Source organism: Sus scrofa, chromosome 14 (genome assembly GCF_054392235.1).
Source record: "Sus scrofa isolate SSC_HxYL_T2T_F1_AM1 chromosome 14, Sscrofa_HxYL_maternal_Yorkshire_Landrace_v2.0, whole genome shotgun sequence".
NCBI lineage: Eukaryota > Metazoa > Chordata > Mammalia > Artiodactyla > Suidae > Sus > Sus scrofa.
In genome coordinates this window covers 139,112,827-139,136,862 of record NC_139396.1, presented here as the reverse complement: position 1 = coordinate 139,136,862, position 24,036 = coordinate 139,112,827, and positions in this window count along the sequence as shown.

The following is a 24,036-nucleotide window of genomic DNA, read 5'->3' as shown; positions in this document are numbered from 1 at the left end:
TCTTAGAGTATTGATAATAAAAACAAAAATAAACAAATGGGACCTAATCAAACTTAAAAGTTTCTGCACAGCAAAGGAAACTCTAAACAAAATGAAGAGACAACACACAGAATGGGAGAAAATCTTTGCTAATGAATCAATGGACAAGGGATTAATCTCCAAATTTATAAACACCATCTGCTGCTCCATACCAAAAAAACAAACAATCCCATCAAAAAATGGGCAGAAGATCTAAACAGACAACTCTCCAAAGAAGACATGCAGATGGCCAAAAAACACATGAAAAGATGTTCAACATCATTCATTATTAGAGAAATCCAAATCAAAACCACTAGGAGGTACCACCTTATACCAGCCAGAATGGCCATCATCCAAAAGTCTACAAACAATAAGTGCTGGAGAGGGTGTGGAGAAAAAGGAACCCTGGTACACTGTTGGTGGGATTGTAAATTGGTGCAACCACTGTCGAAAACAGTATGGAGATTCCTCAGAAAACTAAAAATAGGACTACCATTTGATCCAGCAATCCCACTCCTGGGCATCTATCCAGAGAAAACCACGACTCGCAAAGACACATGTACTCCGATGTTCATTGCAGCAATATTTTCAATAACCAAGACATGGAAACAACCTAAATGTCCATCGACAGAGAAGTGGATCAAGAAGATATGGTACGTATACACACTGGAATATTACTCAGCCATTAAAATGAACGAAATACCAGCATTTTTTGCAACATGGATGGACCTAGAAACTATCATGCTAAGTGAAGTCAGCCATACAATGAGACACCAACATCAAATGCTTTCACTGGCATGTGGAATCTGAAAAAAGGACAAACTTCTTTTCAGAATGGATGCTGACTCACAGACATTGAAAAACTTATGGTCTCCGGCAGAGACAGTTTGGGGGGTGGTGGGATGTGCTTGGGTTGTTGGATGGAAATTATGTGAAATTGGATTGTGATGATCATTATGCAACTACAGATGTGATAAATTCATTGAATAAAAAAATAGTCTTAAAAAAGTATAAGACTCTGCTCACCAAAGCTAAATTACTTCTAACAAGCAAAGACTCTGAGGACTAGTACTTAGAACTAAACTAAAACATGGCTGGAAGAAGAGGGCGTCACTTTAGGAAGGGCAGATCCAGAGACTGATCTTGAGGCAGGCTAATCACAGAGCCCAAAGGTTATGGCACAAGTTTTGATGTGAGAGATAGCTGTACATTAGAGAAATTAAAAGAAAGTCAGGGAAGGTAAATTATAAAAAACAAGAGGGATATTGGAAAAAGGGGCTGGAAAAAAGCAGAAATTGGTCAGTCAAGATCTTTTGAATCATGGGAAGATTTTAGTTTTTATTCTAAAAGCATTGGGAGGATAAAGAATGCTTTAAATGAAATGACATAGTGGGGTATTTTTAAACAGATTACTCTGACATATGGATAACGAATGGGGGGTTATGAAGATGGAGGGAGACCACATGGAACTTTTTTTAAATTAGTTTTCTGGATGAGAACTGATGAAACTCTGGCTTAGAATGTTACAGTAGAAGATGATGGAGAGAGCTTGATATATGAGAGGAGGTAAGATGAAAAAAGAGTGGTAGTGGATTGAATGATATGTGCAGGTGGTTGATGGAGAGAGAAGTGACAAAATAACCCTTAAAGTCTCATTGAAGAACTGCTTAATCTATGACAAAGGGGGCAAAACATACAGTGGAACAAAGATAGTTTCTTCAATAAATGTTTCTGGGAAAACTGGAAAGCTACATTTAAAAGGATGAAAGTAAAACACTATCTAATGCCATATACAAAATAAACTCAAAATGGATTAAAGACCTAAATGTAAGTCCATATACTATAAAACTCCTAGAGGAAAACATAGGCAGAACACTCTTTGACATAAATCACAGCAGGTCCACCTCCTAGAATAATGACAATAAAGACGCAAGTAAACCAGTGGGACCTAATTAAACTCAAAAGCTTTTGCACAGCAAAGGAAACCATTTAAAAATGAAAAGACAACACACAAAGTGGGAGAAAATGTTTGCAAATGATTCAACCAACAAAAGTTTAACCTCCAATATATACAAACAACTCAACAGAAAAACCAAACAACCCAAATGAGAAATGGGCAGAAGACCTAAATATACATTTCTCTAAAGAAGACATACAGAGGGTCAACAGGCACATGAAAAAATGCTCAACATCACTAATTATTAGAGAAATGCAAATCAAAGCAACAATGAAGTACCACCTCACACTAATGACACACCCTGGAGTGGCCATCATTAACAAATCAACAAATCCTCGAGAGGATGTGGAGAAAAGGGAACCTTCCTTACTGCTGATGGGAATGTAAGTTGGTACAACCACTATGTAAAACAGTATGGAAATATCTCAAGAAACTAAATATAGAGCTACCACATCATCCATCAATCCCACTCCTTGGCATATACCCAGACAAAACTTTCATTGAAAAAGATAATAGCACCTGTATGTTCATTACAGCATTATTCACAATAGCCATGACATGGAAAAAACCTAACTGCCCATCAAAAGATGAATGAATTAAGAAGATGTGGAATACAATGGAATACTATTCAGCCATAAAAAGGATAAACTAATGCCATTTGGATAAACATGGATGGAACTAGAGACTTTCATACTGAGTAAAGTCAGAAAGAGAAAAACAGACACCATACGATTGATATCACTTATATGTGGAGTCTAAAATATGGTCTATCTACAAAATATAAACAGATCGTGAACATAGAGGACAGACCTGTGTTTGATGGGGGAAGGGGAGGCATGGGATGTATTGGGAGTCTTGAGTTAGTAGATGTAGTAAACTATAGCACTTGTAGTGGATAAGCAATGAGATCCTGCTGTAGAGTACAGGGAACTATATCCAATCACTTGTGATGGAACAGGATGGAGGATAACATAAGAAAAACTATATATATATATATATGAATATACACACATATGTGTATCTATGTATGTGTAACTGGGTCACTTTGCTGTATAGCAGAAATTGGCAAAACACTGTAAATCAACTGTAATAAAAAACAAACATTTTAAAAAAAGAACTGCCTAGGTGATGGTACGCTTTACTAAAATAATAAACACTAGAAGAACTGGTTGGAATTGGATAGAGGAGAGAATTGAGTTCAATTTTATACATTTTTTAATTTGACTTCCTTTGAGACATCCTAGAAGAGGTGCAGAAAAAAATAGCTGAATATAAAAAGTCTGTTCCTCAGAGTAAAGGTGTGAGAAATCCACATAACTTGGAAGTCATTTGCATACGGGTGATAATTGATGATGGAAGCATTTGCTGGGTATGACAATGCCTAAGGAGGCCAATGAGGGGACACTTGGAAACAAACCTTGAAAAATGTCAACATTCAGAGTTTATAAAGAAGAAAATTAACCAAAAAGAGATTAGAAACAGTGGGTAGAAGTAAAGAAAAAAGATGTGTGTGTGTGTGTGTGTGTGTGAGAGAGAGAGAGAGAGAGAGAGATCTCACAAAAGGAAATGGAAGAGAGTATTTCAAGAAGAGCATGATACACAAAATTGAATGCTGATAAATAATCGAGAAAGAGGAGGATTGAAAAATGTTCATTTAATAGTGACATGGAGGTCATTGGTGACTACAAATTGCTTTTTTAGTGGAATTTTTATAGTTGTTGATATTGTTGTTTTCTCTCCAGATCAATGAGACTCTTTCTCTCACAATCAATAAACCTATTGCCTTGCAGATTAATGAATTAACCAAGATTTTCAGCGTAAAGCAGGTTTTAAAGGAAGAAGGTAGGAGGAAGATAGGAAAGTTAGGAAGATATACTAGAGATAGTTTAGAAAACTAATTAAAAATACAAACATCTGCATACAACCTCTTTAAAGTTTCAAGCAGTAAGTCTAGAGCAGGGTAAGGGAACTCCTCTGTGGCCAGTAGTCTCCTTGCTCTGGTACAATTCTCTTACCCTGACTCTGGGTTTGTCCATTTGATAGGCTTTGGCGAGTCATACATTCATGTGAAGGACAAAAAAGCTTGAGAAGTGCTTATCTGTTGGGGCATGTCACCTGGGAATGATCCTGCCAACAGTAGAGAAGCCCAGTAGCTATATGGAGATGCTCTCAGGAAGCCCTAGGACCCCCTAACTGAAAGCCCAGCTGAGCCTGCTGCTGGCAGAGAGTATCACGTGAGTAAGACCATTTTGGACCCATTTAACACCCCAGCACCTCTGACAAGCCCACCTGAGATAGAAGAACTGCACTTTCAACCCATAGACTCATGAACAAATAGTGGCTTGTCTTTGTTTAAGCTGCTAAGTTGTCGAGTGGGTGTGTCATACACTGACAGAAGCCAAAAGAGTCCCCATTTTAGGAGCCTCCTCAGGTGATTCGAAGAACACTCTTCCAGGATATCATGTACTAGCCCATTCTACAAATGTCACCATCTTCTACCTTCCTCTTCTCTTCTGTTCTCTAGCTTCTGCTCCTTTCAGAGAGGATTGAACAGGAATCTGAAATCTTTCCTCACTAAAGCCACGACTATGGGTAATTGATTTAAATCCATGAGCCTCAGTTTCCTCATATCTAAAGCACAGAGGACAATGACCCCATTGAGGGAAAGATGAGGTGACAGGCCTGTGACACCTGCCATTTAGGAGATGTTAGTTTCCTTTCTCCTGTTGCCAGTTTATCTTTTTTTCCTTGAAGTACTCCTTAGCACATCTATCTAAGCTTTTTCACTCATGTATGACAATATTTAATTTTGTCTTCATAGTCACTTATGCTCCTAAACAATAGGGTCTCTTATAGATGTATTTGCATATCTTCTGGATGGGTTAGGTTTCCTTCTCAGAAAATTACCTGTACTGAAAGGCTATCTTGAAGTGAAACAAACCTTTGTGACAATGTCAGATGGGTGGAGGATGCAGGATGAACACCCTTCTAACCCTGTCCTGCACTACCACCTCCAAAGGTTTCAAGCACTGTGAATTTTGCATAATAGAAAATGCTAGAAAACTTCTGGCTTCAGAGGCACTGAGGGGAAGCCAGAGTTCCTATTATATTTCTAAGCTCTTCCTTTCTGCTTGAACAAGTAGCAGCATCACTCACTTAGATAAGCTATCAGTAGGAAATTCTGATACTCTCTCCCTTAGGACAAGTCTAAAATAAACTGTCAGGAGCCTATAATGGTACCAGACTCTCAAACAACTGGAGTCCCCAGGCATTTCTCAGGATGGATAAAGAAGTTGCGAAATCATTGTGCTCCCCTTCCCCTCTAAGCCCTTGGTGACCTGTTATTGTGGCCGATCACTGGTCGTTCTGCTTCAGGGTTGTTCATGCAAGTGATGGGAGTGAGAGCACAGGCTGCAACCTAATCAAGCCAAGGGCTGCTTGGCTGGGAATTCACTTGGCTTAGCATGTGTGTCTGCGCTTGGTGATATGCACCATCCATACCCTGGAGAGCTCAGGGAACTTACTGAGGAATTCGGGTTACTAGGGAAGGGAGAAAAGTTTCAGTCTTCTAAAAAAAATCACTAAAGAGGGGCGTGGCGACATCTGCTACCAGTTTGTTAATTGTTTTACCCCATTTCATCTGACCCATGCTCCCCTAACTGGCAAGAAGCTCTTGAGGCTGGCATGAGCCATAGAGACACAAAGACTTTGTGCAACCACATTAGAGACTGAACCTCTTTTCAAATAATTTGTATGGGAAATTCATTCTAGAGGTTGGTCAAAAACATTTTTTTCCCCAATAGTCACTGGTTCCCAAGTGGGCTGTGATAGCAGAACTGCCACACCCACGTGGAAATATTATCTATCTCACCCAAAATCTATTTTTGAGATACCGAGGGCTGATTTTTAAGAGCATTGTCTTCTCTTTGCTTCCTCTCCTAACCCTTCAGTCACTGATAAGCAGTTCATTCACTCATCCATTCATTCATACACCATCCACTACCTGTAGCCGCTGTTAGATGCTGGGATAGAAAGGAGCACAAGGTGGTAAAATCAGCAAACTAATAGAGAGGAAACACACATAATAATGGAAATTTATACAAGATGAGTGATAGTTCCAAGAGCTGAGTGATTAACTCTTCCTGAAAGAGTCAAAAAGTCTTCAAAGAGCTGATGACACTCAATCGGGGTTCTGCAGGTAGAGTGGAAATTCTCTGGGAGGTGGCAAGAGAACTTGCCCCACAGGGAAAACACCCCAAGTATCCTTTCTCTCTCTTTATGACCAGTGATATGTCTGCATTTCTGTTTCTCCTCCCAGCAGTGCATGTTAAATCACCCATGAGGCTGCAGAAAACTAAACCAAACCAAATTCACATTCAGCATGGGGGTTGCCATGATGTGCCATCCAGATCCATGGGGCTGGGGGCTGGCAGATGGCTCTCCACTCTGAGACCCCTGTGGCGATTGTTGAGGCTAAGGTCTTGTTTCCTCCTCAGGGCAGCCAGCATCCAATAACCATTCAAAGTGGGGACACAAAGTCTGGCTCTCTCATCCCAAATATACACACTTCTGGAGCGTTATCAGTTCCTTAGCATATCAGTTCCTTAGATTAGCTGAAGCCTCCATTGAGGCTGCTTTGCAGCTTTCTTCTTTCTCTTCTCAATCTCTTTCTTTTCAGAGGTAATCTCTGTCTCAGAGTCAGCTTCCTGGGGAACCCCGCCTATGACCACTGGCCTCTTTCCACAGAAGTCTAAGCACAACGGGTCTGATCTGATAGGCAGGCATAGTTTAGTAAAGACACGCAGGCAACTCTAATGCTTGTCTCTTGTTGAGAAGCACTAACTGGTCTTATCCAAATGAGATAGGAAGACACCTTGTAATAGAACTGCCTTAACCATGCTTCTTAAATGGAGATTCCCTAGGCCTCCTCCCAGACCTTCAGAATACACCTTTTGGATAAGAGGACTGGGAATCTACATTTTAACAAATTCCTCATAATACACCTTTTGGATAAGAGGACTGGGAATCTACATTTTAACAAATTCCTCCAGTTTCTTTATATGTACATTGCTGTCTGAAACCACTAAAGCTTATCTTGAACTCTCATGAATGTATTTATCCTTTCAATATATAAGTAAATAAAGGAATGTGACCTTCCTTCCCCACCATAGACCTTCTGTTTCCTGAACCAAATGCAGATGCGAAAAAAAACATGATTCAGTAAGAGAAACACTGGTTACCCATGGAGCTGCTTTTACCCACACTAGCTCATCATCTCAGTAATGATTCAGTGACCTCTGGTCCCACGGCAGAGAAGGACTTGCCCTTCAGGGAGACTCTTTGGTGTATGGAGATGCTTGTTTGGTGTCTGCAGTGCCTGCTCTGATTTTACTCATTGCATTTTTTTTTCTTCCCTGGCATGATCTCACTATCAGAGATAGTGTGCATCATTTAATGTATCCTCAGCCTTTAAAATGGAAGTCTCTAGACATAATCAACATGACTCCTGGCAGCTCTTTCAGGCTCTTTCTCTGCCTTTTCCCTTAATATGCTTTGTTAATCTATTTAAAAATTATTTCTAGCAGCGTTGCCTCAATAACCTTTCCTTGGCAGGTGCTCCATTGTCTAAATGGGCTTCGAAGGTACTTTACATCTTTGCTCACTGTCTTCTCTTAAAAAGAGGGGAAAAAAGGCTATTGTTTCTTTATGTGCCTTTCTCCTTCTAATGCTGCTATAAAGATAGTGTAGAAATAGTCAGTCTGGTGTAGTTGTTAGGCACACCCATGGATTAGTCTCCCTGGCTTCAGATCCTGGTTCTGCTGCTTATTAACCGCATAATCTTGAGCAAGTTGCATCATCTCCTTATATCTTTCTTTAACCTGTTAAGTTTGAGATAATAATGCCTACCTTCTGGGCCTATTGTGAGAGTATAAGAAGTCAGCTTGTATGAACAACTTTAAACAGTACCAGGTGTAGATAGGTGTTCAATAGATTCTGATTCTTATTATCATGGGTATGGGCAAATGGGAAGAAATTTTACACATGTCTGTTTCACTTTTCTTGATCCTATTTGTATCTTTCAAAATCAAGTCAAAATAAACCATATCAAATTAGTGAGAAGAAGGCAGAAAAAGATCTGGTCAGAGAGGCTTTTTATAGAAACCAGTAGAAGCATGAAGCATGAATGCACCTAAAACCTGGGTGAGCCTGGAAACACGTTACGTGAAGAGGTCTCAGACCCCCAACTCAGATCAGACCCCCTTGCAAATGATTTTCATCCAACCATTAGATCAGTGTAGATCCTGTTTTCCAAAACTCTCTAGGTGGTTATGGGCAAGTGATTTAACTTCTCTGAACCTCAGTTTTATCATTAAATTCAATTTACTCATCCATCCCCTCTTCAGTGGCAAGCTGTAAATGTGAACAAAAGGGTATATGCCAGCCCTGGCCACAAAGTTGGCATTAATTAGGCCTTAGACAAATCCAGTGGATATTAAAATGGAGGGAGTTGAGGATGCAGCAAGCAGCATAGGTCACTTCCTGTGAATGCCAGGAAGGGGGGCTTCCTGCTGGGCTGTAGTGCTACAAAACCAGCATGGTCTATTTAACTCCTCTCCATTTTGATACTCCCAGTGGTAGCTCCCTCAGGAATAAATACTGATGGCTAAGAAATGTATGTGACAAGCTGAAAGTCACTGGCAGTTATTCTCCCACACAGCAGGCAGCCCCAGGAACAGGCAACTTATTCCCCAGGCTACATCCCTGGAGGGAATCACAGCAAATCTTATTTTTAAAGGTGAATTTCTGACTGCTCACCCCTGCCTTAAATTCTACACACCATTGGACTTTAATGAACAAAGGGAGGCAACCTCAAGGTCTCACACAAGGGACTAATTAAATAGACACAAAGAGACACTGGAAGATTGTTTTCTACCCCAAGTCCTTAGTTCCTGGGTTTCCTATGGCTGCAGGATATTGACACATGTTTCTTCCTCCGAGATCACCTTCCATCTTTACCTTCACAGATTAAGTGGCAAAGAGAAAGAATTAACATATGCATTTTAAAAAAGATATTAAGATCTTTATGCTGTATCCTTAAATTTCACAATAGCAAGGAGTGAATGTAGATAGTCTGTTCCCAATTTTCCATATGATAATGCTGTAAATAGATTCAGGGGTATATAATAATCTGTCCTAAGTCTCACAGCAAATAAGGGTTTGGCTGAGATTCAAAAGATTTGTTGCCGAACTCAGGCTCGTGTTCTTTCCACCACATCCTGCTGCCCTTCCCCAGAAACCATTCAGGCTGATAATGGTATCAGACAGGTGTGGGAGAAGTCGACTTTCCCTCATATTCAAGTAGCTCTAGATTCTTCTGCTCCTGTTAACTCTAAGGTCACCATTTTGCCTCTAATTTCCTGGAGACTCAAATAGCAAATAAAGCCATTGCCCAAGGACCATGCTAAGGACAGTCTGGCAGTGATTTTCTGGTTATTAAGATTCAGAGAGCTCTAGTGATGAATAAGTCAGTTGACTTCATTGGGGTGGGGGGGAGGATTTTCTTCTTCCCTATGCATTTTAAGTCAAATATTTCCATCTTTTTTTTTTATATCCAGAAGAAAGGGAATCATACATTAAATAAACATTTATTGAGCATGTATTACTTGAGATATATCACTGACTAAAACAGATAAAAAGGTTATACCTTCAAGGATCTTATTTTGCCAAATAGTTATAAATCCCAAGAAACAAGGAGTCTTATGGGAGAGGTTACAGCAACTTGTACTCCTAAATGAGTTCTGGTTTTCAGTACAGAGGGATAGAAAACATGTTCTGTGTTTCCAAATTTTGGGGGTGTCCATGACATGATAAGTCAACATCTTCAATAGCTTTGCAAACAAAACTTTTTTTTTTTTTTTTTGCTTTTTAGGGCCACACCCATGGCATATGGAGATTCCCAGGCTAGGCTAGGGGTCCAATCAGAGCTACAGCTGCTGGCCTATACCCCAGCCACAGCAATGCAGAATCCAAGCCTCATCTGCAATGTACACCACAGCTCACAGCAACACCAGATCCTTAACCAACTGAGCGAGGCCAGGGATTGAACCCGCAGCTTCATGGTTCCTAATCAGATTTGTTTCCGCTGAGCCACAATGGGACGTCCAACAAGGGAGACTTTTTAACATTCCAAAGAGAGGCTGTGGACCATTACCACGTGTTCAGCAAATGAAGACAGATGCATAAGACGTGCTCAGAGGAAGTTCTCTGGCAACAAAGGCAAATACAGTGATACACACTGAGACCAGCTTTAGGGTTGTTTCACACCTAGACCTCATGTCAACACTTGTATAGAGAGACCTGTGCTATGGTATAAAGAGGAACTGATGCAAGTTCAAGTTCTAACTCCACCACTTTGTGGTATAACCTGGGACAAATCGGTAGACCTCTTTGAGCTTTCCTCATTTCAGAAGATAAATTGTGTCTATGCCATTCTGTTTTGCACATGTATTATTATCATAAACAATGAAAGAATGTGTATAATTTCATACATTGCCTAGCTCTACAGTTTACAAAATAATTTTATCACTTATAATACCAGGATAAAATTTCCATCATCCTGCCATCTCCATTTCTTCTCATAATAAATCAGTATATCCTTTATATTCAATTTCACACATTCTCCCTTTTTATTCCTATTGCTATAGTTCAGGTCCCCAGAGTGTCACTCCTAAAATATTACAACTTCCTAATTCCCTGGCTCTACTTATCCTCTTCCAAACTTGCATGTTTTTGTAAAAAATAAAGTAGCTTTTCCATGAGAAATTTGATTTTTCCAGTATCTCTCAATTTCCTATGCTCTACATAAAATGAAGTCCAAGCTTGGCATTTGAGGTCATCACTTATTTTTCTAGGCATGTGTGTCTTTACAAGCCAGTTACTCCTATTTGCTGTTTCTGAGCATGACTCATCGTTTCTTCCATCAGAGTCTTTGTTCAGACTCTCAATGGACCATCATCCCACTTTCTCTCCATAGTGAATCTTGGCTGGACTTTGTTTACTTGTCATCTGTCACTTGTTCCCAGGACCAAATAGGAGCTCTTGAAAGTTTGTCACAATAAAGCCCAAATAAGAGGCAAAGGCCTACTTGATTGATGAGTGAATTGATTTACCCTTTTTGGTGTAATTTTCTGAGATTTTAGGGAATTCTAGGAATTTCTGTGACTTCTGGGTATTCCTGGGTTTTCCAGTTCATCATGATAATCACATAAAGAGCTGTGTTTCTACAACACTGCTAGCACCTGATAAATTCTTCAGTGATCTTATGAAGACCACCAAGATGAACTCAATTCTATTATTTCCTGGGCCAATAAATCATTGGCTTTCCCATCACCAAGCCCCTATCTCATTAGGAACCAACAAGGATACTCAGCATTGCCTATCTCTCATTTTTAAAGTACATAAAAATAAATACTTTCATATACACTTTACCTTATTTTACTTTCATTCAAGCCCTGAGAAGAGGAATTTGTTTCACCCTTATTTTATAGGCATGTAAATTAAGCCTTGGTGATTAAAAACAAAAAGTTGTTTAACCTCACAACTCAGGCAGAGTCAAGATTTGAAGTCAAGCCCCAGTAATCCACAGTCTGTGCAACTGTACAACAAATGAGGGGATGATAAATTCATGCCTAAGTACTTATCCATTTAGGTTATACTGTCTCTTCTCATGTCCCCCTCAAATCAGAATTCCATAGCACAACCAGAAATAGTTTTCAAGTAGTTCCCACTGTGGCATAGTGGGTTAAGAATCTGACTGCAGCGACTCAGGTCACTGTAGAGGTTCGGGTTCTATCCCTGGCCTAGCACAGTGGGTTAAAGGACCCGGCGTTGCCACAGCTGCAGTGTAGGTTGCAGATGTAGCTCAGATTTAATCCCTAGCCTAGGAATTTCCATATGCCACAGGTGTGGCCATAAAAAATTAAAAAAATAAATAGTTTGTGAATATAAGTATTTTTCCTACACTGAAAAAATTTTAGAGGCTCCCCATGGCCTGTGAATAATATACATTCTACCTAGTGTAAGATATAGGCAGTTCTTGGCTTGGACCCTGCTTGTTTGCACACCTCAGGCTCCTCCTCTGTCTGCATCTACTCATTCCACTAAATATGCCCTGAAGATTCTGTCTTCCTCTGGATTCAGTTGCCTTCAGGGTTTGCCCCAGGCTCAGTGGCTGGGCAGTGTGTTTGTCATTATGAATCAGAAGTGTGTACAACCTTGACCTTCCATCTATTACACAGGCCTAAGGGAGACTACTTTGGCAGTGCAGCTTGATCAAAGGGGTACGACCCCTATTATTTGAAAAAAAATATGCTTAAATAGAACACACCTTCAAAATACCTTCATGTATGCAAACATTTGTAGCTATTAGGGGAAAAAAATATCAAATTTGCTTGACAGGCAGGCAGTACCACTCCTGTACGAAAAGCGAATGTGTGACAGGCTGTGAAATGGAAAGCAATGCTGCCTCATTAGAGCTAATTTTAAGTTGCTTTTAAATGGCGTTTTGTCATGCATCTAAATCACTTAAGTGGGTACCAGGAATGTGTTTATCTCATTGCTTGGAATGAGTTTCCTTTTGCTCCCCTAAATATAACCCTCCTCGGAACTGCAAAGGGCAAAAAAAGCCGCCTTCTCTGCAAGAGGCTGTGAGTGTAATAAGGAGTTTAATGACATTTCCCCTCTGAGTCTGCCCTTGTCTGTTACCAGGAGCCACTGTGATCCAGGGAACTGGGAAGGTCTCCATTCATATGGTTTCCTTCTTCCCTTTAGGCTTGCCTCTCCCTTGGTGTTTTTATATACTATTGCTGACACCTCTACAAAAGACACAATGCACGGAGCAGCTAAGACTGCACACCTTTAGCATGACATTGCTTAGGGTCTAACCCTGGCTCTGCCATTTCATAGCCATGGGACCTTGGACACGTTCAACGTGCTTTCTCTGATGCACTTTTTTTAAAAAACTTGGTATCAAGATATAATTCACATACCCTACAATTTACCCATTTAAGTGTACAAGTCCATGTTTTTATTTTTCTAAAATTTTTATAGTGTACACTTTTTTTAATCATCCAGGCAAAAATTACCGTTATTCTTTTAAATTAAATACCTCCCCCCCCAAAACAAACTGTTCTTAAGAATGCTATGGATGATAAATAATAGTAGAATGGAAACATTAGTATAATAAATTAGAAAACTCATATACCAATTAATATAGTGACTGCTGTACAACCAACACCACAATAAATTTTAGAATATTTTTATCACCTCCCTCCACCAAAACCCCATGTCCATTAGCAGCCACTCTCCATTTGCTCCCACCCTCCCCCCAGCCCCTGGCAAGCACCAATATATTTTGTCTTTCTGAATTTGGCTATTCTGAAAATCTCATAAAAATGAGGTTATTCAATATATATTCCACTGTTACTGGCTTTTTTCACTTAGGATAATGTTTTCAAGTTCCATTTATATTGTAGCATTTTCAGTACTTTGTTTCTTTTTATTGACAAATAATATTCTATGTATGGGTCTACTACATTGTGTTTATTCATTCACCTGTTGGACGTTCAGATTATTTCCACTTTTGGGCTGTTATGAATAGCGTTGCTATGAACATCCATGTGCCAACTTTTGTGTGGACATATGTTTTCAATGTTCAGAAGGTACGTACTTGGGAATGGAAGTGCCAGTCTCCTAGCTCTTTCTATTTAACCTCTTGAGCAAACGGCTGGGATATTTTCCAAAAGAATTGCATCAGTTTACATTCTCATCAGCAGCCGTATATACAAGAGATGTCATTTCTTCACATCCATGCTAACACTTGTTATTGCTTATTATTTTTCATTCTAGTCACCCTTGTCATCCTAAGTGATAGCTCACTGTTTTTTGTTTGCTTGCTTGCTTGTTTTTGCATTACTGGACTTCATGTTTTACAACAGTTTTAGATGTACAGAAAAATGGAGCAGCTAGTATAGAGAATTCCCATATCACTCCCTGATCACACATACAGGTTCCCTTAATTATGAATGTCTTATATTATTATGAATTCATAATCATATCTTATAATTATGAATTATATTATATTATTATGGTAACATATCTGTGTCCTAGAGTTGCTGTAACAAATTTCCACAAATTAGGTGGCTTAAAACAACAGAAATTTATTCTTTCACAGTTCTAGAGGGTTAAAGTCTGAAATTAAGGCATCAGCAAGGTCACACTGCCTCTGAAGGCTCTAGAGAAGAAATCTTCCTTATCTCTTCCTAGCTTCTGTCAATTGCTGGCAATCCTTGGGATTTTTTTTTTTTTTTTTTTTTTTTGGCTTATAGCTACATCACTCCAATTTCTGCCTCTATCTTTGTATGGCATCTTTCCTCTGTGTGTCTGTATCTCTTCTGGTCTTATGTGGACACCAGACATGGTTTTTAGGGCCCACCCTAATCCCCGTATGACTTCTTCTTAACCTAATTCCATCTGCAAAGACTTTATTTCCAAACAAGTTCTCATCCTCAGGCACCTGGGGTTAAGATTTCAACATATCTTTTTGTGGGCCAAATTAAATCCACAACAGGTGTATTTTTGAACAAAATTAATGAACTATATTGATATATTATAATTAACTAAGGTCTATTATTTATTCATATTTCCTTTGCCCTATGTCTCATGTTCCTAATGTTTTCTTTCTGTCCTAGGATCCCATCCATGTTACATTTCATTGTCATATTTTCTCAAATGCCTCTTGACTGTGACCATTTCCTTGTAATGCTACCTTTGATGACCTTGATAGTTTTGAAGGGTAAGGGTAAGAAATATTGTAGGATACTCCTCTGTTGAAATTTTTCTGATGATTTTCTTATCAGACTGGGGTTATAAGTTTCAGGAAGGAAGACCACAGAATCTTTGGAAGACTATTAAGTACCACTTTAATCACATCACATCAAGGGTACCTACTATCATCATGACATCACTCTTGATGTTAACACTGACCACCTGGTTGAAGTAGGTCTTTGCTAGGTTTCTCCACCTGTAAAAGTCACTCATTCTTCCCCATTTCCATACTCGGCTTTCTAGAAGGAAGTCACTCTTACAAAACAGCCCACAACTGAGTGAGAAGCTTTTCTTTCCCTTCATAGTTATCATCATCTACTCCTTCACCTGAAAAGCAAGGATGGCTATACTACCTACCCATTCAGAGGCATGAGGTGAAGGCTTATAAGTTGATTTACGTAAAGTCCTAGGGACAATTACTTGTAGTGAGTAATCATTCAACTGATATTAAAATTATTATTATCATTATTATTAGAGCTCTGACTTTTTCTTTCTATTATAATAGGTTTGCATGTCTGTCCTCTAGTGTATAATTTCTTTGTTGATACATATCTTCTTAATATTTCCATCATACCTAGCAATGACACTATATTTTGGATAAAGTCACTTCCCAGTTAAAGCTATGCAGATATAAAAACATAAGTATGTAATTACTTAATAAATCCCTGTCTTGTCCCCATTCTCTTTGGTTTTGTGTAGCTATTCTGAAAAGAACAAATTTACATGGCTGACCTTGGATAGCTGACCATTCTTACCACTGCTCCAAAATATTTTTAAAATGTCCGTTGTTCCATAATTATAATTTACCTCCTCAGGGGCCTGAAGAATTTTCATCTCCAGGTTCCAAGTTCACTTTAATAAGCATTTCCTGGCTGAATAATCAGTCCTAGACACTCTGGGGATCATGAAGATGAGTAACAAAGAGTCCTTTACCCCTGTCCTCATTAACCTTACAATCTAATTGTGGAGACAGAAATACGTAACTCTAACATGAGTTAGAACAGAAATATAAATAAAGCTTTTTGACAGCTCACAAAAGGGAAAAATGAATTCTAACCATGATTATATCAGGACACGTCACAGATTTGTAGCACTTGAGTTGATCTTTGAAGAACAAGCAAAATTAAAGTAGAGAAAATAGTGAAAAAAAATTCCATCCTACAGAAACTGTATGAACAGAGACATGAGTATAAATAACAATAATAGCAAATAACAAATAGTAACATTGGTAAATTATTTACAAGTGGTCTAAAATTTCCTTGGCCCCTACATGGCTAAACTATTTAATCATCACACACACACACACACACACAAATCCTGAAAGATTAATACTATTTGTAGGATTATCCCTTATGAGACTGATAAAAGATGACTAGCTTTGATTATTCAATAGAATTCTGGGCCTCGGACGACAGGAAGTAAGACAAGTAGGAGAGAGGATGAGATGAGACTGAAAGCTAAATCGGAGCCAGATTGTAATGGGCACTCAATGCCAGTTTATGAAGGTCTGGGCTTTGGTTCTAAGGGCTGTAAGAGCCATAAAAGATAGCGAGTGACTTATATTCAACCTGGGTTGTACTGCAAAGCAGAGAAAGCCATGGTGTTGGTGGAGAGAAATATATCAGTTTAAACACTGTATGTAAATTTACAGGAACATATTATATTAGAAAAAACTTGTCAAAAAAGAAAACAAGAAAAAGAAAACTGCAAAATGTTTATATTCTTACGACCTTCAGAGTGAAATCAGCTCAAAGTTTAACCAAAGGGAGAGAGCGGTCCAGAGGCAGTAACCATCCCATGACTCCCATGCCTGTTTCAGCAAAGGTTCTTCCTGCTCCTGTTATTATTGTGATGAGGATAACAATGCAAAAATACTAACCAAAATGAGATCAATGTGGATCCAGTTAACTCCACCTGAGAGGAAGGACTCAAAGACTTTGGAAGGGGTTGGTGCATGACAAAAGCATAAGAAATACCTTTTGGATTTATTTTAAAAATGCAAATGAATGTATTAAACATGATCAGGAAATTCTCGACATCCCAGACAAGCTGACTCCATTGCTGAATCGGTCAGTTTTTATAAACCACACTTCTGTTGCTCATCACAAGCTCCACAAGTAGACAGGTTGAAGAAATCCATGAAGGAATTAGGATAGAAGTTCATTAGTTAGTAAACATATTTTGGCAATAGCACATAGGACAGGCTGAAGGAAAGGATGGCTGATGTAAGGAAATTTGGAGACTGTTAGGGTCACTTGCAAGAGGTAATAAGAGAATGAATGAACCGATGAGATTTTAAAGTATATTCTTTAAAATTGTAAATACTTATGGACAGAATAATAGTGAAGGCAGTCTTCTAATTACACATCATTACTGTAGAGACAAATATGTTCAATTTAGAAGATATCCTTTCTATTGAACTCAGTTCACTCTTCTACAAGGAAGAGAGGGAAATCGAGGTTCAGAGAAGATGAATGAAACAATCAGGTTTCTGAGTTAGTGGAAGAATTGGCACCAAACTGGCCTAATGATTTTCACACTTAGTCTCCTTTTCTAAATATCAGGTTCACCAGTTATTGATCTGTTAGGCAATTAAGAAAAGAATGAGGCAGGGACAGGATCCAGGTTCTTGAAGAACGTGGAATCAAGAGCAATAAAATAAATTAAAAGAAAGGGAACAGATTATGGAAGATGAACTTTGCCAACTTCATATTTTTGCCAAAAGTTAGCTGCACTTAACCACCACCTAAACCAAGTTCAGCCTACAGGAAACAATAAATGTACATAGGATCACGATGTTAATAAAAACACATTTGCCTTGAGATCCTAGCATTGCCTAGCCCCCAGCCATGTCTAATATTTTGATTTTCTTTTAAATTTAAAAGAACTGTAAGCACCACTGATTTATAACCAGTCCCTGAAGAAGAGTGAAATCTTCAGAGTGAGCATTCTCCATAGACCATACCCTGCAATCATTTCTGAGATAAAAGACTATTCTGGACCAGAGTGACACACATTGTGTGACTAAGTATGACTAAGAGGTAGATAAAATGTCTGTATCCATGATGATGACAACTTTCTATGTGAACTAGAGTCAGTCACATGACTTGTTTTCTTACCCATAAAATGCAAATGATGGCATAAACCTACTTTACTAGGCATTTATGAAGGCTTACGGCAACATGCTTTTAAAATTGAAAGCTCAATGTATATAGCATTGCACTATAAGTTGTTAATGTGTTTCAAAGTTCTTTCAGTGTACATTAAAACATCTTTAACTTGGCCTAAATTAATTCAACTTCTGTAAGAATTCCAGCAGAAGCTAGGCTGAAGATTGTTTTAAAATGTTTGTTTTGTTTTGCATATAAGCGTTATATATAGTTATTGCAGAAAAACTATAAAAACAGGTCCAGGCTGTGTGGAGTAGTAGAGCATAGTGGTTAAAAAACCCTGATGCTGTCACTTATGAGTGGTTTAGCCTGCATTTTAAATTACATCTCTGTGCATGAATCAGGTTTTTTTTTTTTTTTTTTTTTAGTAATTTCTATAAAGAGAAAATAACAATGGTTCCTTCATGGAGTTGTGGTGGGAATTAGAGATCTTATGTTTGGGAGCTATAAAGCCTCTTTGAACAATTCCTGGCTCAGAGTAAATAATAATTGTTAGTAATTGTTGTTACTATTATTACTTTGGGTATTTTTTTGTCTATTATTATTTTTGTTACTTTAATAAGTCAATTTATGTAAATAAGTCTCACATGTAAGACAGAAAGGATAACAATACGGTTTAAGAAACAGAAATCAATCAGAATTTTTGAAACCTTATTCCTTTCTCTGAAGCCAACCCTTTCTAACTCAGGGCCCTCCAGATCACAGCTCTCCTGAAGCTGGTATTATGTCCTTGTTATATTCCCTGGACGCTTTCTTACTTACATATGTGTGTATCCCTAAGCAGTGTTACATGAATGAAATCACCTTGCTATATTCTATAAGGAGTTTCTTTCTCATCCTCACAATACTATTCTCCTTAAGTTCCCCCATTGATTCATGGAGCCCTAGATCACTCTTTCTCTCTGCTGCATGCTGTTTCATCATATTCCAGAGAACACATTCCAGAGGAAGAGTTCAGTTAGTACCAGTCTTCTTTTTCTCTCTTGTATATGATATTGTTGATAATATCTCTGCATGTTTCCTTTTTACCACTATGGAATTATTTCTAAAGTAAATACCTGAAAGTAGAATTACTAGGTTGAAGGCACCCAAACTTGAACACTGGAATCACTTTGCATTAGAAAGGGGACGCTTATCTTATTTACTTATTTATTTTTGGCTGCACTAGCAGCATATGGAAGTTCCTGGGCCAGGGATCAAATCTGAGCCATAGCTGCAAGCTATACCACAGCTGAGGCAATGCTGGATCCTTAACCCACTGTGCCACAGTAGGAACTCCAAGGGAACACTAGTCTTGATTGGGCTTAGACGATAGTTAGAAACTGGAACTGTTATAAGGAAACTAGGAGGTACAGTCACTATAACCTTTCTAGACAATGCCTTTCTAATAAGAATTGCTTTCTAAAGTATACCAATTCACACTTTTATCTGCAAGATGCTGTTAATTTTAATTACTTCTTGAGTTGGCTTTGCTAATGCGATATACTTTTCTAGTAATTGATTTTCTATGATTTCAAAGTTTTGGAATAAATTGTTTTAAAATTTGTCATATTTTATTGTATTCAATTACCTTTTTAAAATTTTTATTAGAGTATAGTTGATTAACAGCGTTGTGTCAATTTCTGCCGTCCAGGACAGTGACTCGTTCATTCATATATAGAATGAATTCATATTTTCATATATGTATATATTCTTTTTCTTTTACCGTCTTTCATCACGTTCTATCCCAAGAGATTGGATATCATTCCCTGTACGAACATTAGTACCTCATTCCCTTATTCATTCTAAATGTAATAGTTGGCATCTTTTCAGTTCTCTTTAGATATGTCTGTCATTTCTGGAGTTCCCGTCATGGCTCAGTGGTTAACAAATCCGACTAGGAACCATGAGGCTGCGGGTTCAATCCCTGGCCTTGCTCAGTGCATTAAGGATCCGGAGTTGCCATGAGCTGTGGTGTAGCTCGCAGACGCAGCTCAGATCCCACGTTGCTGTGGCTGTGATGTAGGCCAGCAGTACAGCTCCGATTAGACCCCTAGCCTGGGAATCTCCATATGCCTCCAGTGAGGCCCTACAAATGACAAAAAAAAAAAAAAAGATATGTCTGTCATTTCTAATATCATCTTCATGCTCTATTGTTTTTGGTTGCTCAATTTTGCAAGAGCTTGGTCCACTGAAGAGTTATAAAAACAGATTGACATACATTTGTCTGGTTTCACTCCTCTATTATGTGTTTTATAGCTTATTAATATATGTTATTATTATTACTTCTTTTCATTCACTTTCATTTAATTCATTTTGTTCTTTTTCTAACTTCACATGTTTAGTGTTTGGAATATTAATTTAAACCTATCTTCTTTTTCAAAATATAGGTAGAAGTGTTTAAGTATAAATTTCCCTCTGAGAACTGCTGTCATTTCATCTCAAAATATTTTGTAGGTAGAAGCTTTTTGTTATTGTTTAGGTCTAAGTTCTCTAATTCATATTATTATTTCATTATAGACTTATTAATTAATTATGTATTATTTTTATTTTCAAAACTTCAGAGGTTTGACTAGTTTTTTAGTGATTTTTGATTAGTAGTGATTTAATTACTTTTTTCCAATAACCAGTTTTTTTTTTCATCTCACAATTTAGTGAGTCAGAAACTCAGAAAGGGCTCCCAGGCAAATTTGACACCCCTGATGGCTTCCACTGGGATAATTTGGGTCATCTGATGACTGGGTCAGGAAATTTCATTAAGATGCCAGATGCCTTGAAATAATATCTGGAAGTCTTGGTTCACTCTGATCCCTCTCAATTTCCACATAGCTTCAGAACCTCTCTCTGGCTTCTCATAGCATGGTGGCCTCAGGGTAGTTGACCTACAAGAAAGCCGAGGGATATAGATGCAAGTGCTCCAAAAAGCATCAGCAGAATCTTTCCGGCTTCTTCTGCCTGGCCTCAGAGATCTACGAACATCACTTCTGCCAGATTCTATTGGTCAAGAACATCAATAAGTCAGCCAAAATTCTGGTGAAAGGAATAAATTTTATCTCTCAATACCCAGAGTGGCCAAGAATGTATGGCCATCTTAATCCTATCTCACCCATCAGTGCCCCACCCCATTGCTGCATCCAATTCCAGTTTCAAGATCTCCCAGAGAGGTACAGTCGATGTCATCAAGTCTATTCATGGCTTCTCACTTTCTACGGACCAAAAAAATAGAACTGTAAGTCACCATCTCCCACTACGTTCAATATACAGTGTGGTATATAGTCAACATAACCACAGACAATGCTTCTTTTTGAACAAGGTAAGAATATGAGATACACACACAAAAAAATCAGTTGCCTAATAATTCCAAAACCCTGCTGGGAAAACATCCTGAAGGCTTAGAAATAGGAGAAGTTCCTCCATTACACTCTCGTTCTCTGCTCTGGGAGGGGTATCCTTGACTCTGTTTTCTTCGTGGCTTCATCATCAGGTCCTTGTTTCCAGATTGTTTACTTTTCATGACCGTATTGATGTGACTTTGGGAGAGCAGGTCTGCCTTTGAGACTGTTTAACTGTATAGCATCTGCTTCTTGCTCATGAAAATATGGTGGTTTAGAGTTTAACTTTTGATCAATAAAATAATTTTTAGTCTGGACTAATTGATTTTTTGGCAATTACATTCCTCCAGCACTTAGTTGGCTTCTGGCCTATTTCTTTGCAAATTCTTGTACCAACAACTAAATCCAAAGTGCCTCCTTAAAGTCACAGGCAAACTGATCTCTATGGTTTATAAATAGTAGGGTCTTCTCAAAATCTAAAGATCTCAAATTTCTGCACTTTCTATATTCCCCTTTTTTGTCTTTGTAATCAGCCATTTATTTATTGAATTAATGTCTGCCTTAGAATACTTTGCCAAAATGAAACAGTAGCGGCCAATATACACAAAAGAATTTCAACCTCTTCCCTTGGAGCTTCCAATTCAGTAAGCATATCATCTACTTACCAGGTGCCAAAGCCTCAGTTTTACCAAATGTTTTTCCACTATAATACATGGACTCCATTTTTATAGCCTCGGCTATCATCAGTTTTCCTTCCTGCTTACTGAATAATCATTAAGCCAATGTCCTCCCTAAAAACCCAATTTCTGTTAATATAGCATACAGGTGCTTAAATAAGCAACCCCCAATTCTCCATGGCTGAACATAACAAAGTTTTAGTTCTCACATATGTTAGGCTCATGCAGGTCAATAATTAAGGAGATTCTGCTTCAATCAGTATTTTAGAGATCTGGGGTTCTTTTGGCTATGGCTTTTCCATTTTCAACATGTGCTTTCATAGGCATCCTGATCTACCTCTGGTAACAGGTATGTGTTTGGAGGAAGTGGGTGGTGGAAAATTTGAAGTTGGAGTGTTTGTATGCACCAACCACCTTGAACTGAGTGTTATAAACATATCATTTCAATTCACATTCCACAGGCAAGAACCACAAAGAGCATCCCATCTCTATGTGAGAGGGCTTGGGAAATACAGTTTAGCTGTGTAATCAGAGAAACAAATCAGGATGGTGAACATCTAGCCAGTTTCTGCTGCTAATTTTACCCAGGAGTTTTGATTATTTATAGTAGGAGAGAAGTTCAAGACACGAAGTCCATCTCAGAGCTAGAAATAAAAGATTATTTTAATTTTCATTATTCTCTAAATAGTCTGAAATTATAGTTTTGACACCCTTATAGTCTAATGGTTCATAAGAGAGGTGTTTTTTTTTTTTTTAATTTCCAGGCAATAGATCTTTTTTTTCTGTTTATATTAATTGCTAATTTTACATCACAGGGAGAAGAGAATGTGGTCTGTACAATTTACGTTATTTGAAATATAATGAGGCCTACGTTTGGTCTAATATGTGATTATTAAAAAATAAATGTCATGTGAACAATTGAAAATAAGGCAAGTGAAAAAACGAGGGACTTAAAAATGACTATTTCTCATCTCACTTAAATAAAATTCGACCTCTCATAAAGCTCAAAATCTCTTGAGTCTCGCCTGCCTCCCTACACTCACCTCACTTTCCTTCTACTGTTACAGGAAGCTCCAGCCACACTAGCCTCCTGTCCACTGCTGCCTGGCCACGTGGACCTGCTCTCTCCAGCTCTAACCCCTGTCTGTGACAGCTCCACTTCAAACCTCAGCCCTCTGAGAGCATTTCCCAGGCCAACCCAGTCACATGCTATCCTACTACCTTGTTTCAGTCTCTTCACAGCCTTCGTAATTATCTGACACTCAACTGTTAAGTATTTAGGCATTATCTGTCCAACCCAAAGAAAGCGTGATTCTATGGCGAATAGAGTGGAATCACCTTTGTCATTTGTGCTTTATTGTTTCATTTCTCATGTTTACAAAAGTACTGAGTCTATAATAAACACTAAATATATATGTGTTGAATTGGTACTAATTTATCGCATTGTCTCATTCATGCCTACCTCCAAGGTTCTTAGGTTATGATGCTGAATCATTCAAAGCTTGCTATTGTTTATCTATATTCTCTGTTTTTCTCTCTCTCTTTCCGCCCCTTTTCTATTTCTCCCTATCTCTCCTATGCTTCTCTCCTTTCCTCCTGTTCTCTTCCCTTATTTGGGGAGGCTTGCCTTGCTAAGTTTAAGTTGTGCATTCAAAAATGTATTTCTCAATAGAGAACCTTTGCCTGAGATTTGGTAAATGACTTTATTCTTTATTTATGGTCCTATTTCTACATTTTCCCTTCTGATGCAACTTTATTTTGTATTTTGGTAGAATAATGGCAAGAAATGCCTCAGTTATATTGAATCATTTACTATACGGTTTCAAAATTCTAACAGAGGTTTTATCTATGCCTATTCTTCAAAAAGTCTTAAAAATAAAGAATAATCTATATGAGATCTTGAGGACAAAGCAAAGCTTTTTATGTAAATATATTTTTCAAATGTTTGATCAACATTCATTTACATAGACTTTATATGCTTGTAACAAATCAATCTTAATATCTTTACAGAAGCTGCA